Source organism: Acinonyx jubatus, chromosome B2 (genome assembly GCF_027475565.1).
Source record: "Acinonyx jubatus isolate Ajub_Pintada_27869175 chromosome B2, VMU_Ajub_asm_v1.0, whole genome shotgun sequence".
Classification (NCBI taxonomy): Eukaryota; Metazoa; Chordata; class Mammalia; order Carnivora; family Felidae; genus Acinonyx; species Acinonyx jubatus.
In genome coordinates this window covers 61,121,914-61,142,014 of record NC_069385.1, presented here as the reverse complement: position 1 = coordinate 61,142,014, position 20,101 = coordinate 61,121,914, and the positions used below count along the sequence as shown (strand labels likewise).

Genomic DNA, 20,101 nt, shown 5'->3' with positions numbered 1-20,101 from the left:
TAAATGTCAGCTATTTGTCATTCATGCTCTTTGCCTTAATGCCTAGTGTTGTGATGGGCATGGAAGATTTATGGGGCATTTTACTCAAAGCTGTGATCGGGTCAAAGCTAACCCAAAGAAAACGTAGGGCATATAAAGATGACTGACCAAATATAGACTCAGAAGACCTGGGTTTGAATTGAACCTTGCTGCTTACTACCTGAATATTTCAGGACAGGGCACTTAACCTTCCTGAGCTGCAAGAGTTGTTTTGTGAATGATCTCAAGAGAACTACATTAAGTTCCCTCTGAACTGTAAGACACTAAGTAAAAGCTTTAGATAATAATTTGACATATGGAGTTAAACCTTGCCATGAAATTTAAATTTTGGTGCTTTCGAGAAGTTAGCTAGCTAGTCAACAGCTTGTGAAGCTTTAGCACACTCATTTCTACAGCTTTCGACATCTTTTTGCAGAATTGAGTACTATGATAAAAAAAAAAACGTATCTTTTCTTGATGAGGAAACCCTGCATTCCCGCAATTAAAGGCTTTCTACTCTTCATAAACACAATACTCTGGCTTAGATGGCAATCTCCAGCTAGAAATTAAACATAGGTGATGTATTATTTCTCTAATAGAAATGCCCTTCTTGTTAGGTTCAAAGGATCCTTTGTTAATAAAATATTTGAGACTATATCTATGTGATGCCAATACCACTGGCAGTTGTCTTGATTAAAAAAATTGATTTAGTGGGGGGCACCGTCAACTGGTTTGCCAGTTGAAGAAACGTTTAGACCAGTAGCCCCAATTCGGCAAGTCCTGAGCTTATCAAATTATATCATTCCCAAAATAAACAAAGTTGTAGTTGCCTCAGTCAGTTCCTTAGCACTTGAGTAGTGATGAAAGGGTCATTTAATATCAACAGTGACCTAGGACAGCAGAGGGAATTAGCTGTTCCCCTGATGCCATATTTGGCTTACCTGATGAAATATAAAGATGTGGTCCAAGTTCTAGGGGCAAATAAGATATTTAACCTGCCAAGCATGACTCAGAGCTTCTGCATCTTTAATGCCTATTTGAGACATGGATAGTAATACTCTATTTTTAGAGACTAACAAATGCTGAATAATGGTGGTTTGTGCTATTTTCTAGAGGACAGTGCTTTGAAATATGCTCTGTAATTCTAGTATATTTTATCTCTCTGTATGTAACAGGTTTGCTAAAAGTTAGCCAATGTGCAAAGGCAGAATAGAACAGGAGCAGGGAGATTCTAACTTTAGGCTTTTTGTCCCTAAGATCCCAACAGCTGAGTGAGTCTCTGACCTTCTCCTCAACTTATTCAACTTAGACTTATTCAACTTTAGTGTGGTGTAGGTACAGCCTGAAGAGCATAGAAATTATACTATTATGATTAAATCCTAGGTAGGCAAAAATTTAAAAAATATCCTAATGTTGTCACAGGATGTAGATACATTGATTCATAAAAAATGAGTTCATTTTATATATTTTTCTGTAGAACTTCTTCACATAATGATATTCTTCATTTCTTAACAATCTTTCCTTTTGGTAAGTAGTGATCAAATCATCATGTCTAATCACTGGATATGTTCCATTATATGTAAATTCCATTGCATTATTTTATTCTTTATTGTTGGCTGTTTACATCCAACTTTTGGAGTTGGTAACAGTCCTGTACCCACGGCTAGCTTCACATCAATTCTGGGCCCATTTGTGCTCTGACTGGTAGAGTATGTCCTTCCACACACCAACCACAACACTACATGAAATCATTCTTGTTTAATCTTTGTTCTTCTGATAGATCAAAACTGGAAACTTATTGTTGAAGTTTCATTTCTTTTGTTACTAATAAGAATGTGAGTGTATTTTCCTAAGAATCCATTTCATTCTTGCCTATTTCCATCCTTATTCCTTTTTATATTGGATGGCTGCTCATTTTTTCTTTAACGATTTGTAAGAACATTAACCTTACTTTTAAGGGACCTTAAAGTCCCTTTAGAGAAGGAAATTTAGGGACCTATTGATTCCTTCTCTAAATATTCAGTGCCTAAAATGGTGTCCAACCCATAATAGGCATTCAATAAATGCTTATTACATGTTACAAATAATTTTTCCTAATTTTTTGTTATATCTTAACATTATTCATTGATACTTATTGAATTCATAGAAGTTTTAAGTCACTGTTTCTTGACATCTTCAAACAAACATCTGCTTCTGAAAAACATGAAAACCATCTTTAAGACTGCTTGAGAATTTCAACACAATTTAAATAGCATAACTAATGCTCTGAGCTCTGGCTTGTGGGGGAGGGGTGTGTGAAGGCAGATGTGGGCTCAATTCCAGGCTGCCACTTACAAGCCTGGTCAAATTCTTTAACCTCTTTGAACTGAGATTTCTTATCTGAATATTGGAATACTAATAATTCCTATCACATAGAATCATTATGAGACTTAAGTGAGAATCCTTATAAAGTACTCAGCACTGTTTTCAGAATATGCAAGCTGTTAATAATGTTACCTTGGTACTAATAATACCGATGATAAAAACATCTCTAAATGTCAGTCTGCATCTTTAAAAGGAGAATAGTGATGTCTACCTTGTATGGTCATTGCCTGGCACATATTAAACACTCAATGAATGACAGTTAAAAAATAAAAACCAAAGCTAGAGTAGTTTTAGAATTCATATACATGAAGATTCTGATATGCTTCTGTCTATGGGAGAGGCCTTGCCTTTTGATCACTACCTCCTCTCTTTTGAAAATGATGGTTGATGGTTTTTAAATTTATATGATAAAAACTACCAATTTTTTTTCCATTGAGGAATCTGCCTTTGAATTCAAGTTTACAAGTTCATATTCACACCAAAATTAAAAATACTCACTGATCCTTCATTTTAGTTTTATAATCTTATGTTTTATAGTTAATTTTTAGTTTAGCTTGAAAGACATTACATTTTAAATTATGAGGTAAGGAGCTTCCAAATGCTTCCAGGTGATTATCAATGTGTGTTAAATGTCCTGTTTTGGTCAATAACACTTCAGCTTTTCTTGATTGATTTTTTAAAAATCATTGTAGGCTTTTTTCCCATGTATTTTCTGCATTTCTTAAGTACATTTTGGGTATTTACTTTTGTGTTGTTATTATGAATAAGCCTTTTACCTATTATATTTTGACTGATTATAATTGATATTTAGAATATTTTGTATGTTTATTTTTTTAATCTGTTGCCTTAACCATAATGTTTTTATAAATTAAATTTATGTTTAATATTTTTTAATTGATTACTTGGCATTTTCAGGTATACTTGCAAATTACAATCATATTTATAGTTTTTTGGCTAAAATGACATTGCTTTGAACTTATAGGACTTTGTTAGACAGTAATAGTGATAATAAATAGTCCTGATTCTCTCCTCACTGTTTTAAAAATAATTTTTTTTAATGTTTATTTATTTTTGAGAGAGAGAGAAAGAGAGAGCATGAGCAGGGGAAGGGCAGAGAGAGAGAGACAGAATGCAAAGCAGGCTCCAGGCCCCACACTGTCAGCACAGGGCCCTATGTGGGGCTTGAAATCACAAATTGTGAGGTCATGACCTGAGCCGAAGTCAGATGCTCAACTGACTGAGCCACCCTGGCTCCCCTCTCCTACTATCTTAACACTAAGCATGACATTGGTTGTTGGTTGGAAATAGGTTTATAAACCTCTCCCATATTAAGGATGTATGTTATATTCCAAACTTATTGAGAACTTTAATCAGAAATAAATGTTAAATTTCGCGAAACGTCTTTGTAAAAGTCTATCAAGATCTGATTTTTCTTTTTTTGGTCTATTTGTATAATAGTATGTATTTTCATCTTGCTAACCAATGCTAATATTCAACAATGCTCACAGTACTTTAATATCCTTCCTGTGGTGATGGAGTTTTATTCTTTTGTTATATTTCAGGATTCTTTGCTAATATTTTAGGATTTTTACATATATATTAAAATGTATATATATTTTGCCAGGTTTTTTGGATTATACATCCTATTAAAAAATGAGATTGGTCCAAATTCTATCTATATTCTATCTTTGTCAAGTTTGGGATTCAAAATTATAATAGCTTATTTTGAAAAATGAAGTTTTCTTTTCCTCTCTGCTCTAGAAGAATATAAATAGGATGAGAGTAATTGCTCCTATGGGTTTTATTGAAATTGGACCAAAAAACCCTATCTGAGCCAATGTTTTCAAGGTTGTTTTTTCAAACCTGTCATTTTGTTCTATTTGTTTGTACAAGTTGTCCTTTTTATGGACAAATTTATATAATATATGTTTTTCTTGGAAAATTATCCTTTTTACTCAGTTTTTCAAATATAGTTGGAAAACAGAATGTTAGTAGTGTGTGTGGTTGTAACTGGTTTCATTTAGCAAGGTTTAATAAGAAAGAGAATAACATAAGTAAGAATTAGTAGGTTTGCAAGAGAAAGGATGGGGACTAGAGTCAGTCCAGAAATTTAGGATTTAGAGGGATTGGAAATACCCACTGCCTACAGGCCCCTGTTATGGACTGAATATTTGTGCCCATCCCTCCCATCCCCCTCCCCTAGTTTGTATGCTGAATTAATCCCCAGTGTGAAAGTATTTGGAAGTGAGGCCTTTTGGAGGTAATTGGGTTGTGAGGGTAGAGCCCTTAGGAATGGGAATAGTGCCTGTATTTAAAGAGACAGGAAAGAGCTTCCTTCCTGTCTCTGTTCTCTGCCATGTGAGGAGACAATGGAAGACAGTGAGCTGCAAACCAGGAAGCAAGCTTTCACTAGAATCTGACCATACTGGCACCATGATCTGAGATTTCCACCTTCCAGGACTGTGAGAAACCAATGTATGTTGTTGATACCCAGTCTGTGGTACTGTGAACTGACTCAGACAGCTTCAAAGGGAAGAAGTAAGTTTTTAAGTAACAAAAGGCCATTTGTGGCCCTTTTTCCCAAGTCTGGTGACCTCAAGGAAGATACTTTAAGTTGAGGAGTAAAGAGTGAGTGTAAGGAAGAAAGAAAGAAAGAAATTGGGCTTGAGAATTACAAAGCAACTTTGGAATTATATTAGCTCTCTAGTGCTGCCTAACAAATTACCACAAATTGAGCAACTTAAAAAACATTATGTCATCGTTCCGTAGGTCAGAAGTCTGGGCATAGTATAGTTGAATCTTCTGCTCAAGTCTCACAGGGCTGAATTTAAGGTACTGACTGGAGCTGTGGCCTTATCTGAGGTTCAAGGTCCATTTCCAAAATTATGGGTTGTTGGCAGAGTTCAATTTCTTCAAATTATAGAACTAAGGTCACAATTTCCTTACTGCGTGCCAGCTGGGAGTTGCTTTCAGCTTCAAGGGATGCTATCAGATTCTTGAAATGTAGCCCCCTCTATCTTCAAAGCCAGCAACAGAGAATCTCCCTCACGTGCATCTCTGACTTCAGAAATGGCTCACTTCCTTTTAAAGGCTCACCTGATTAGGTCAGGCCCATCCAGATCCTCTCTCCCCTTTCATTAACTCAGTCATTTGATTGATAACCTAATCGTGGAAGTGATGTCCTATCATATTCGCAGGTCTGCCCAAACTCAAGGTGGCATTATATACTATATATAGTATATAAGGCATGTACATGGTAGGATGAGAAGTTAGAGGTCTAGCTTAGAATTCTGCCTAGAACTGAAGAGAATAAATAGGTTAGAAGCTTACTAAGGTTTTGAGAGGTTTCTATTGTCAAAGAAACCAAAAAATGGCAAAAATACAAAATAAAAACCCTTTGGAGCCTTCTAGTTTTCAGAAGCAATCACTGCTGGATATCCATGCCCAGGTCCATGCGGCCAAAGATGGAAGAGCCTCAGTCAACCTAGGTCTTTAAATGTCTGCATGAAGCAGGTGTCCTCCCACTCTGGCCACCCTCCAGACTTTATGGAGGTGAGAAATGATCGTGTGGTGGCATTGAGATACTTGCTTTATCTACCCTAGATGTTACCATCACTCTAACAAATATGATACCCTGAAAGGCAGTGAAAGAACTAAGTAGAAGGGGTTTTGGGGTTCCCAGGTGATCCGGTGGAGACAAGTTATATATCTCCCCTATCCACCTTTCCTCTAAATGCCTGTGTTGTTTGAGCCTCTAAAGTTTTAGGCCTCTCTCTCTCTCTCTCTCCTGCAGTAGCTTAGTCTATACCCCAACTAATAAATATATTCATCTCTGAACTACTTTTACACTTTTGTATTTGTACTATTCATGTAAGAAGTCTTAGGTATTACCTTTAATTTCTTATGTATCTCTGTCTTAAACTGTTATTTATATTTTTAATTGTTAATTAACTTTATGAGTGCTTATAGATTTTCTCTCCAAAATTATAAGCTCCTTAAAAGACTGGGACTCTCTTTTATAAATTTGTATGTTACATGATCCTTAATATTGTTCCTTAAAAATAAGAGAGTTCAATATAAATTTGTGATTTTTGGCTACTCTGGATATCCTGTATTCTTTTTAAAAAAATTTTTTTTTAACGTTTATTTATTTTTGAGACAGAGAGAGACAGAGCATGAACAGGGGAGGGTCAGAGAGAGGGAGACACAGAATCTGAAACAGGCTCCAGGCTCTGAGCTGTCAGCACAGAGCCCGACGCGGGGCTCGAACTCACGACCGTGAGATCATGACATGAGCCGAGGTCAGCCACTTAACCGACTGAGCCACCCAGGCACCCCTATCCTGTATTCTTTATCATTGTTTATAACTCAAGTTTCTGGCTCCAAAGATATAATATTTTCATTTCTTAAATTAATAAAATAAAGTAATATGTTATTAGTCCAAATTTTAAAAATCTCATGCTTAGTTATTTTAGCCTCTTTATGCTATGATAATGATATTTCTGCCTTAGATAGTGGATGTAGTCTAAGCTTATCCAGCCACAATAGAAATATGTTGTGAGCAAAGACAAGCACTATTAGAGAAATCCCTAACAGAACCTACTTAATTACTTTGAACATATCTCTTCCTAGTGACTTAACAGAACTGTTTTCCATAAGAGAGAATGGGGCCTGGCAGAGAACATTTAGAAAGGACAAAGTGACCTGTTAAAATAGGGAGCACTTTTTTTTCCCTCTTAAATGGGGCAAAAACAAGCTTACATTTTAACTCTGCCTTTGATCCATGAAATCAAATATTCAGATTAAATTTTTAAAAATCAATTTTGTTTCACTCTTAGGCTTTACTTTTTGACTTGGAGAAGGAGTTCTCCACTGCTTGATATCATATAAGTAGACTGGTCTGAAGGACAGAAGACATGAGTTTGAAAACTATCCAAGATCTCTGGATGGCTCAAGGTCCAAGACAAGGTAGAGTCCAATGGACTACTCACTCAGGGGGCCAATAACTCCTGTGTGCTCTTCCAGGGTTTTTTATTCCAAGATTTTATTTAAATTCAAGTTAGTTAACATATAGTGTAATATTGGTTTCAGGAGTAGAATTATTGATTCATCACTTACATATAACACCCAGTGCTACTCCCACCAAGTGCCCTTAGTACTCATCATCCATTCAGCCCACCACCCCTCCAACAAGCTGGTTAACAAAGACTATGCATGATCAATAAAATACTGCATATATATTTATATATTTATAAATATTATATAATAAAGTATATAAAAGTAACTTCATACTTCTGGCAATATCCTAAATTTATTCAAGTTATAATTTACTGTGTTTACTGGATATAAACTACCTGTGTGCCTGTGCTCTAAATAGAAGAAAGAAATAAACCATATACTTAACCTCTTAGTAACATCTTATTCTTTCACCAAGGAATGCCAGTAGATACTTTGTTTTTGTTTCCTGAGAAAAAAATTATTTGTAAATTTTGGTAGATAAGCTAGAACCTAAATTTAGACTTCATATGGAAAAACAAAAATATTTTTGAATAATTATGACTTGTTTAATTAGTTATTGCCTTCCAGTGGCCTTATTTCAACTGGAGGAAAAAGCTTAGATTTTTGATTAGACAGATTATATAAGTTAATTTATTGAGTTAATTTATTAACTGAATAAGGTTAATTCATTTTCTCTAATAAACACTAAAGGACTTCGGTGTTTAATCTCTTCTTAAATATGGATTTATTATACTCTTTTGGTTTTCTTTCTTCTGTTTTACCATTTCTCATAAATATCTTGTCTTTTATTTGAGTGTTATTTCAAACTATAGTGCCACCTAGTGGTTATACAATGTCTCTGGCCCATTCTCTTTAAGAGCGTGATGTGCAGGAAGATTAAAACTATGTAAATGGTTTTCTGGAAAAAATCAGTTACACTAGTTTAAAGGGATAGAATGGCATCTTTGTTTATAGGAGAGAATTTGTAAATAAAGTTAAAATTTCAAGGAAAAACAGAAAAGAAATAAAGTGATAAAGTCTGTGTTTCATGGGTGAATATTTTAAAGTAGAAAAGCAGTTGTTTTTTTTAATTAAAATTTTTTCATACCAATGGATTCGGATTAAACAAAAATTATATCTTAAACTCAACTTTTAATTTTACCAAAAGAAAACAACCAGTTATTTTTAGTAAACTGCATGTGGGTCATGGCTGAGATGTTTAGTATTCTGCAGATTTCACCAAAATGTTTGGAATTCACATAGCTTCACACAATGTCAAGTCCAGAGTAGCTGCCTAACAGATACTTAAAATCATAGACTGCTAGAGCTGGGATGTCCTAGTTGATGGGGGTGATGGTCATAACAGGGGTCACTGTAAATATGCTGTGATTTGTTTTCTTTTCACAAGTTTTCTAGTTGATTCACATGATTTCAAACTCCAGAACTATATTAAACTATTTCAAAAGTTAAGGAAGAACTTAAATAAAACATTTAGCTAAAGATAAGATGGTATCTAAGAGCATCATTGATCCTAAAGTTAACTCCTTACAGATGGCATTGTTTCGGAGAGATGTATTGGAATATTTGTTCCTGCTTTTTTAAAGGAAAATTTATCACTTAGAATTGTTGACAAATATCAGCTCATTTTAGATGTCATCTAAAGGAGTAAGATTATTTTGGAAACTTCTGACTATAGTTTTAGTAACTTCTCACCTTCCCTGAGGTTGACACTTACTGACATTGTTTTAGTTGGAGTGCCTTTGTAGAAAGTGACAGAAAACCCAGATAGTCTGTTGCCCATGCAATAAAAACCTATACAATTGGTTTGATCATGGTTCTGATTCTGTTTCTCTAAGTTCTCTCAGCTCTGTTTTAGGTTGTGCCCTCCAGCCACTTCTCTCATGGTGATAATACACTCTGTCACACTTGCCATCACTGTAGTACCCAGGAAGAGAAAGCTTCTCTTTCCCTATCCCTGCAAAAAGCTCCAAGGAGGGCTTCACTCTGATTGGATCAAATTAGATTGTGTCTTTCATTCTGGGACTAGGTCAGGAGAATGGGATTATGCTGAACGGTTTAAGCCAATCAGAGACTGTCCTTGGAATAGAGCTGAGGTCAATTATAACCAAAATGCATGCCTGAGAGACTCAAGGTTCTGTTAGGAAGAGAATGTGCACCCCACTCTTTTCTAAATCTCTGACAGTGCTACTAAACTGTGGATAGCTCAGGTCAATCATGGCTCATTCACTTTGGTTATCTCAAAACAGGGCGTCATATAAAGTAAGTGTTCAAGTAATCTATATTTAAAATAATGTGAAGTTAAAGAATGAATTTAACAATGGCTTATTTTCATGACTTTAAACAAAGTAGAAATACGTTGTCTTAAAAATATCTTTTAAAATCAATGGTTTGAGAAAGTGGTCATGTTTAAAATTGAACATTTTTGGTTATTTTTGCTATTGATTGTGATAATAGCTACCATATGTCGTTATAAAACCAAACAGAAAGCTAGGAGGATGATTCATGGAAGAAACTGTACCCTCAATATGGAGATTAAAGTACAGGAAGTGGAAGACAGCATAAAATATTCATATCATTACTTTTCAAAACTTGTTTCAGATGTTGTCACAAGATGTCATCACAAGAAATCAAAATAGTAAATCTGGATATATTCATTGAAAATATGGGACTAAAAACATGTTGTTGATGTCATTTAGCTAAGTCAGTGTCAACAAGTAAAGATGGGAACGCAGGACTTTCTAGGTTTTTGCCTTAAGGCATTGCCTTATTATCAAACCATAATGAATAAAACCAACCGCATCTTTCATTCCAGTCCAATGATATGGCCACATAACAGTGGCTTTATGTTGAGCCCCAATCTGCAACATCACACAGGCCATGTCTTCAGAGGTAAGACATTCTCTTCATCAGCTGTTGTTAAACAGCCAACGCTTTTCCCACCAAAGCGTCTCCTGACTGTTGACCACTTTAAATATGAGGAAAGTCCACAGCTGGGTGAAGCCCATAGTTTATTGTTCTAGGGAGAGGAGGCAGCCATCTGTATAGGTGGAGCCCCTGAACTGGTTTGTTCTTCAGAGACCCAGAGTTCTGCATAGCCTCAGGGACTGACATGAGGAGGAGTTTACTGGTGGATGTGTTTTCATTCCTCTTGTCTCTGTTTTATAAATTCTATATTCAGTTTTATATGAAAAAACGAAAAGCTGGTGGCTAAAAAGTTTGGATACTCACTATTGTTGCCATGCAGGATGGGTGAGGAGCCATGCCTAGAGGACATAGCTGCGAACACTGTGATAAGACAGTGAAGGTCAATATGTTGATGCCATAGTCTGCATACTAGCAAAACACCTGACTGAGAGAGCAATTCCCATTCTCATCTAGATGGATTATTTACCACTCAGATATTTAACTGTGTATCACACTTAATTCTCAGTTAAACAAATGAAATACTAAATGATTCCTAAAATGCAAAGCCCTACAATGTCATCTATTATTACAGATCTGCCAATGATTTCTGTGGGGCATAACAGAACTTCTCAAAAGGCCTCAACATATGGGTAAGTGACTCTCTGTGACATTGTGATTTAAGAGATTAAAATTCCCTGTTTAAAAAAAAATGTCTCTCCTGGTGACTTATGATTGTTACTAGACATTCTTCTGTTAAAAATTCACTTTTCTAGGGGAGCCTGGGTGGCTCAGTTAGTTAAGTATCCAACTTGGCTCAGGTCATGATCTCTGGCCTATGGGTTTGAGCCCCACATTGGGCTCCACATTGGTAGTGCAGAGCCTGCTTGGGATTCGCTCTCTCCCCCTCTCTCCCTCTCTCTCTGCCCCTCCCCCACTCATGCTGTTTCTCTCCCTCAAAATAAATAAATGAATTCTAAAAAAAAATTCACTTTTCTAGATCAGAACAGTGTCTTCTGTTAAAAATGTAAATAATTCTATGTAGGAGATATGATTTTTTACAAAATACATACTCAAGTTTCAAAAATATAATTAAAAAATTTCTGGAATTACATTTGTTTTACTGCACAATACCCTCTTTCTCTTCAATAGCAGAAAACTGAATCTTGCCAATGTCCGATAACTTAGTCACCTCTGGTTTTAAACTCAGTCTTTTGGGAAATTTACTACTCAGCCATTCAAGATTCTTTACCCCCATCTTCCTTTCTTTTTGAGAGACTCTGGGCTTATGGAGGCTTATCTGAGGGGAATGGTGGTGCATTTGAAGAGTGAGTTTCTTTTTTTAAATTTTTTTAAGTTTATTTTTTATTTTTTAAAATTTATATCCAAATTAGTTAGCATATAGTGAAACAATGATTTCAGGAGTAGATTCCTTAATGCCCCTTGCCCATTTAGCCTATCCCCCTTCCCACAACCCCTCCAGTAACCTTCATTTTGTTCTCTATATTTATGAGTCTCTTCTGTTTTTGTCCCCCTCCCTGTTTTTATATTATTTTTATTCCCCTTCCCTTATGTTCATCTGCTTTGTGTCATAAAGTCCTCATATGAGTGAAGTCATATGATTTTTGTCTTTCTCTGACTGACCAATTTCACTTAGCATAATACCCTCCAGTTCCATCCACGTAGTTGCAAATGGCAAGATTTCATTCTTTTTGATTGCCGAGTAATACTCCATTGTATATATATATACCACTTCTTCTTTATCCATTCATCCACCGATGGATATTTGGGCTCTTTCCATACTTTGGCTATTGTTGATAGTGCTGCTATAAACATGGGGCGCATGTGTCCCTTCGAAACAGCACACCTGTATCCCTTGGATAAATTGCCTAGTAGTGCAATTGCTGGGTCGTAGGGTAGTTCTATTTTTAGTTTTTTGAGGAAACTCCATACTGTTTTCCAGAGTGGCTGCACCAGCTTGCTTTCCCAGAAGAGTGCATTTCTTGTCCGTGGTGATCTCCTGCCCTCAGAAGTCTTCCCTGAGGTGTGACTCACCTCACCAAGTCTTAGGGATTGATTTTTGCCTCCACTTTGTCTTCCATGGATGCTTGGTCCTACTTTGGCTTCCAATTGTATAATCCATGCTCTGTGTCCTTCTTGACCCAATCACAGGGTTCTTTAGTCTATCATTTCTTTACATACTTCTTCTTTGCCTTCTACAGACCAGGAATCCCTGACTGGTCCCCACCCCAAACTAAGGTGAGTAGAACTCTGAATGGCTACACTAAGGCCTATGGCCTGGACCAGGGCTATAAAGGGACATGATACTAGTAAATAACACTATTTAAATTACTGTTGCTAGTTATCAATGAGATCAAACAGGAATTGAGAGTAAACATTCAGAAACTTTTGTAGAAATCTGAATTTAATAATTAAAACTTGGGGCTTGTATTTTTGATATCTTTGGATTTTCTATCTCATATACCTGAAAGTTCATTTTTATTATTTTATTTATATTATTTTATTTTTATTAAAAAAGTAACTGGTCCTTCACCATAGTGAGTTTGGGAAGTCTTGGCCTGGATGATTGCTTTTTCCTGCTCAGGCGCCATGTTGGCCATGGCATAGGGCTTCTCTGTGAGCTCTGGAAAGCAGTGTCTGCTCACTCCACTGAAGCCATGAGTCCCACAGGCAAATCAAGAAAATTCACAAAAGGTAACCTCAGTTAAGATCTTAAAATATCTCACCATCTTGACGAAGATGTCTACCTCACCATCCTTGACAAACAATGCAGGAGAATAGAATTAACTAAACGTAAAAAATCATTTTACCTGTCGGAAGCCTGATTTTCCTCAACAATAAAAAGTGAATAATAAACCCCATCTCATTAATTGTTGAAAGGCTCAAATGAGAAAACATATATAAAATTCTTAACGTAGGGCCTGGCACAGAAACGTTAACTTCCTTATAAAGTAAGTAGAATTTCTAAGACATTTTTCACTTCAGCAGTTAAGTTCTCTCTATTTAAACAGAAACATCCATTCTTGTTAATCTTTATATTACTGAGAACATTTAAAGTTGAAAATTCATTGCACAGGGCTGTGATTGTAAGAATCATAATATTTATTAGAATTGTAAGAATTAAATAAGAGAAAAAATGTGTGGTGGTTAAGCAAAGTGCCTTGTGTGTAGGAGGAGCTTAATTAATGATAGTGCCCTCGACATACACACACGCACACACACATTCATTCAGCCACACGTGAGTACACATACACACACATGCATACACACGTACAACACACCTACACACATATAAGATTCAGAAGCTGTTTTCTTTCAGCAAGAAAGACCTGGGCACCTACTGTGGATGGTATTTTGTTGATATATTTGGGGTATAAGTTTATTAAGTAGAAACAAGGCAAAAAAAATGACAGCTGCTTCCTGATGGTTTTATTCTCCAGCTTTCAGAGAGTGATTCCATAATTGCATCTGTCTTTTCCCTATCTTGCCACAGTGTGATTTTTATGAAGTAATTATACTAGCAAAGGATGGTCTAGACCTAAGAAGTGAAATATTTCTCTTAAATACCGCTGTTTTAATTAAATGTAACCCTAGGAGAACAGTGTTTAGTTACACAAATGAAACAGGCTGAGCCTTAGGGCACTCCGAATCCAAGAGAGGAAATTGGGCAGCAGAGTCAATTGGGCACGAGGTCTGAGGAGAGTGAAACGATGTCTCAGGCAGACTGGAAGTTAATTATTTAGTCAAAATATAATATGTCACAATATGCCAAATGCATCAAGCCACGTGAGGCAAATACGTAAATGTGACGACTATTGATTACCACCAAATTAATGCCTTGGTTATTTAATCAGTTTTATATTTGTTTTAGCACTTTAAAATCAGTTAAAAGCCAGTGCAATAAAAAATGGTTGGAACTAATACAGAGACCAGAGCCATAATCAAATTTCAAAGTAAGAAATTAAATTTGGGTCATAAAGCCCCAGAAAGCATGGTTTCAGAATCCCTGTTTGGGCTAAGTTTTATGGGAGAACTTTCTCAATGGCATAAATAAGATCCACAAACAAAGTAACAAAGAGAGTAATCATCCTCTCGTTATACATCTCTTGGGCAAATCCACACACAGTCCTGGACAAAACATACTTTCACATAATTTGGGAGACTAGAGAGGTATCAGGAAATGAAAATGATGGAGATGAAAGAGCACTACATTGTCAGGAACCTGCTTTAAAATGTACCCAGAAGCTGTTTTAATTTGTTTTATGGTAGGACACATAGACATGGAAAGGACTATGGTGAAGGAAGGAAATTTTATACTCACAGATCTTTAGAAGCAGGAGGCTAGGCATGCCACGCAGGTCCACATGGGAAGCACTGGAGTCTGTCAGTAAGTAGAGGGAAAGCAAGGGGAAGAATGGGCAAAAGCCTTTATTGTATTTTCTGTGGGAAAGAATGCACAAAGCAAGGTAAGCAGGTTTAGGATTGGCTAGTGTGAATAATTCCAGCAGGCTCAGGGGTGCATGGGTTGTTCTGAACTGTCTTTTGCCTAGTCCTGAGGTGACTGGGGGCAGTAGGGTGGGTGGTGGCTTGGTATTTGAAATTTCAGTTCAAGAGGTAATTGGGGAGTAAGGGTTCTGGATTGGTTGGTTCGCATATGAAAGGGGTTCTTACAGGCAAGTGATTGCCCCCAGGGGCCATCTCCCCATGGCTGGTGAGGCTCCAGAGCATCAAAAAATGTAGAGAAAATATGGAAATGTGGACAATACAGGACCTTTCATTCTCTGTGTTCTGGGATATGAAGAGTGTAAAAGTATTGAAAACACTGGGCTGGCATCACTCAGTATGTCACTCAACTGTGCTAAGGACTGTCTTTACTTTTATGCTCTCTTAACCATTCAGAGATGCTATCAGAGCTTTGCTGGTCCTGACCATGCATTCTTCTCAACTACAGATTATTTTGCAGCTCTGATGCTAATCATGTTTCCTTCAATAGCAAAAAGGCTTTAAAAGTTAAATAATGAGAAAATGACTCTTTAGACACCGGTGATTCTGCTGAAGTTCTCTTGAAAACTCTTCACTTATGGAGAAATGCCTAGGAAGGCTGTCCACTGAGGGTGTCAGTGAAGGTATTAAGAGATCAAGCATTGTTGAGGAAAGATGAACATCTCATTGTGACACAGAATACATTCTAGAAATTATGGTCTTTATACTTCAAAGGACTGAAGAAGCAATATCTTTAGACTGAAAGAGGTAGGAATGTTTTTTAGATCATTGTTTTATACTTCATACACAGAATAAATTATAAGCCAAATTTTAGCCAAATTTACAATATTAGAGGTGTATTTTACTTTCATTTATTTAATGTGATCACTATAATGCCCATGGTTACATTTCTGTTAATTTTTCAGTTATTAAATTTGATTTTCAGTAGATTAAATTTAGCAGTAAAATGTTCTCTGTCCCAAAGCATAAAAGGAAAGTCCTCGGGCAATAACATTTTTTCAATCTTTGTTTTTTGAAATGCATTTGGTTGTAATAAAACACAAACACACATGGCAAAATATGACAACTATTTTTTCATTGTTAGCATTTCATCTGTGAGTTTGAAATTTAGCCAACAATTGTTTTTGTCCAGAGGTCAAGAAGTGAAAACATCATAAAAATGGTTTCTCACAGAAAATAACACTGCACTGATCACATCTAGGCTCTGGAAAAATAACAAAGAACCAGTCCTCTGTCTCCAAGGGAACAAATGCTCGTGCATCTCTCCCACAGTGGCTATTCCCTATCTTACCACTATGTGGTGCTGCTTACTCTTAAATTGTGTGTGTGTGTGTGTGTGTGTGTGTGTGTGTGTGTGTGTGTGTGTCTTTGCTTTTTATATTTATGATGCCTGATATTAAAAGTATAGTATACATTCTGATTTGGAAATATCAGGTGCTAGGCTTCTATTTACTGAACCTGAGCTCTCTGAGTTTGGCTGTGGAGATTCAGCTTTGCCAGATGATAACTAGTTTAATCTGAAGCCTGAAATTACATGTATTTCCTGCTCAACAAATGACTTCTGTGATGGTAGCAGAATTCACACTAACCATATTGCTAATTAATCTGATTTCACACATGGACATAGATTTGGTGTAGAAACATTCTAAATAAAGACCTTTCAAATTGTGGACGCATTTAACTTTGTCTCTTTCCAATTGAGACTCCCATGTTTCACCATTATAGTGAAAGAATGATTAAACAAACAAATAAAACTTCTGAGGGGCGCCTGGGTGGCTCAGTCGGTTAAGTGTCCGACTTCGGCTCAGGTCATGATCTCGCAGTCCGTGAGTTCGAGCCCCGCGTCGGGCTCTGTGCTGACAGCTCAGAGCCTGGAGCCTGTTTCGGATTCTGTGTCTCCCTCTCTCTCTGACCCTCCCCCATTCATGCTCTGTCTTTCTCTGTCTCAAAAATAAATAAACATTAAAAAAAAATTTAAAAAAAACTTTTGAATAGGGGTGATCATGTAGACTTGCCAGTTAGAATTTGGTTAAAAAGAAACAAAACTCCACAAGCCTACTTGACTTAAGCAAAAGGGGAATAATTTAAAGACTACAGGAATAGCTTAAGGAACTCAAAGGAAGAGAATATAACTGTCAAGATGGGAGCTGGGGAACACCAGTCCTCAGGAAGCAATGGAACTGCCATCTCTATACCTTGAAAGCCACATGGTCCTTTTCTGTCTCTGAACTCCAGACTGAGTAAATGCTTCTTGTCCTTCCTTTTTGTATTTAAGCACAGTAAAATCCCATGAGGTAAAAATTGGAGAGTTTCTAGAATACTTCTCTTTACATAAAGTGATGCTGTACTTTGAATAGACTATCTGGTTTTATATATATTGGGATTGATCTTATTCCAGCATACAGGGTTGAACTATATTATTAAGAGCGTTATAATACTACTCATGTCTTTTTCTTCATTTCAGTTTGATATCTTAATACTTTTCGTTGAAATTTACTGAATTTAAAGCAGGCTTGCTGCTTTTCTGGCCACTATGGTTCTTGGACCAGAGATGGACACATCTCCATGACCTATCAATTCACTGATTGGCCAGATTCTCCCTCATGAGAAATGGGCTATGGCGACAGGTACACTACAATCATTGGGGGGCAGAGGTTGAACTGAAAGGTCAGAGAGAAGCAGAGCAGATCCAGTAACATAGCCAGTAACATCACAGACAAGCTGCATGGGGCACCCAAGCTGAGGAAATGAGTAAATTATTAAATTTATTGAATAAATTCTTTTTCATAGACAAATAGTTTGGAAAGGATTTCATGCCTATCTTTGGGAAGAGGGCATGGAGGGAGGTCTAATAATAGGTTATTTGCATATCTGAGACTTAGGATTTGGGGACAGAGGGAGTATATTTTTTTATATGCCTTTTTCTCCTGATTCAACTCCAGCAAGGTTGACTGATAAAAGGCCTGGTAAGATTTAAGAGCACTTCTAAGGGAAATGCGCCATGAATATGACTGGATTAGGTGATACAACTGCCAGCTCACAGGTGGTGAATCTGGCTCTGCTTTCTTCATCATGTTCCCTTACTCTAGTATCTGCCGTAGCCTCTCTGGTCCAGAAATGAGTGTGAGGGACTGCTTTCTCAGTGTCGCGGTGACAAAAGAGGTACAGTAGCTATGGTTGCTGGTTTCCCATATTCTTTTCCTTTGGACACTGATGCTAGAAAGAAAGGAAAGGATATACCATGTTATCAAAAATATAAGTCCTTTGACAGTGGCAGGGCTATGGCATTTATTGTAGCTGTTTTAGATATTTTCAGATTCTACCAGGTAAGAAGCATCATCCATTTCTAGAAAGAATTTTAAAGGAGAAAATCAGTGATTCTAATTCTATTCTTTTTCTTTAAGTTCAAAGTGTTTTATTATTTTTTTGAATATAATTAATTGTCAAATTGGCTAACACACAGCATGTAAAGTGTGCTCTTGGTTTTTGGGGTAGATTCCTGTGATTCATTGCTTACATAAAACACCCAGTGCTCATCCCAACAAGTGCCCTCCTCAGTGCCCATCACCCATTTTCCCCTCTCCCTCACCCCCCCACCAACCCTCAGTTTGTTCTCTGTATTTAAGAGTCTCTTATGGTTTGCCTCCCTTCCTCTCTGTTTGTAACTATTTTTCTCCCTTCCCTTCCCCCCATGGTCTTCTGTTAAGTTTCTCAAGATCCACATATGAGTGAAAACATGAAATCTTTCTCTGACTGACTTATTTCACTCAGCATAATACCCTCCAGTTCCATCCACGTTGCTGCAAATGGCATGATTTCATTCCTTCTCATTGCCAAGTAGTATTCCATTGTATAGATAAACCACATCTTTATCCATTCATCAGTTGATGGACATTTAGGCTCTATCACTAACAAACTTTCTGAACCCAGACAGGTCCCTAATTTTTCCTGGGCCTCAGTTTTCTTTCCTATAAGAAAAGATCAAGTCTCTTTCTATTATATTTTTGTATTTCTTGTGATTCACATGGCACCCTCTTAAAGTGCCTGTACCCATCCCAAACCAGATGAAAATCTTTGTTTCCCAACCCAAATCTGGATGGATAATTTTGGAAGAGCAGTTCTGCCAACTTTAGATTTATAGGAACCAATAAATTAAACAAATAAGATGTGCTTTTGGCAAGCAGTTGTTTTGAAAGGGGGAAAGAGAATACAGGTAATCACTTGCTACTCGATAGAATTATACCATTTCAACCCCCGCCCCCCATGACATGCACACATGATTCCAACCAAATTGTTGTGCATCCAAAACTCATATGAAGAAGCAGTAGAATGCAAAGAGTTTGAGGGTGTATGTCATGGAGTCAGGTTGCCTAATTTGGAAGCCCAGCTCTGCTGTTTACTACTATGTGACCTTGGGCAAATGACTTAACCTCTCTGACCCACATTTTTACCATCTGTGAAATGAGTATAATGATGGTACTTTCCTTAAAGGCTGGCTGTGAGGATGAATAAAGCACTCAGTATAGTGTCAGGCACATAGTAAGTGCTCAAAAAACATTACTTACAATTATTATCTACATGAACTGGTAAGGAAGACTCTATGGACTTTCATATTGTCTGGGAATGCTTTATAATGAAGAAAAATGAATTACAGACAAACTCCTTTCAGCTCCCAAGAGGCATCTTTTTTCCTATGTTGGCATGCCCCCAGAGTTTGTCCTTCCCACCAAATCATCATTTGAGTGGTAAGGAACCTCAACTCCTCAGTAAGTTCCAAGAACTTCTGAATCTGTGTGGACAACCCCAAATGGTTACCTATGTAAGTAGGCTGGTTGGGTTTTATTAATTACCTAGTTTAGCTTCTCGTTTTATAGATGATTGCCCGCCCATATTGGAGAAAAGGGCAGGAAGAGAGCTGAAGCAGCCACTGTCTGCTGCAGGGCAGGGCAGGACAGGGCAGAGTGCGGGGAAGGCTGTCTCAAAAAGCCAGAGTCCAGAGGAGGAGAGAACACAGAAGACAGCTGCATGTAAACAGGGCAGACGGAAGAGGCAGAGGAACAAAGTTATAAGAATTTTCCACAAATAGCTCAAACAATAACCATGCAATTTGCAAACTGAGAAATGTCTGTGCCCTCAGCATTCATACCACCGTGAACAGACGGTGTCACCCAGCCTCCTCTACTACAACTCATGAGAGCCTCGTGAAGAAGGCACCCAAGAAGACAGAAGAAGCGTGTTGAAATGGGTTAACTCATTAGCAGGGAAGGATATGGGG

At 37.1% G+C, this 20,101-nt stretch overlaps 1 long non-coding RNA gene across 1 annotated transcript in view; it reads left to right on the top strand.

Annotated features, from left to right (window-relative positions):
* Positions 1-20,101, top strand: part of LOC128315569 (uncharacterized) — a 122,792-nt gene that overhangs the window by 62,453 nt on the left and 40,238 nt on the right. The window contains exon 2 of the long non-coding RNA XR_008298444.1: positions 10,898-10,955. This is a non-coding gene — a long non-coding RNA (uncharacterized LOC128315569). The remainder of the gene's footprint in view (positions 1-10,897; positions 10,956-20,101) is intronic.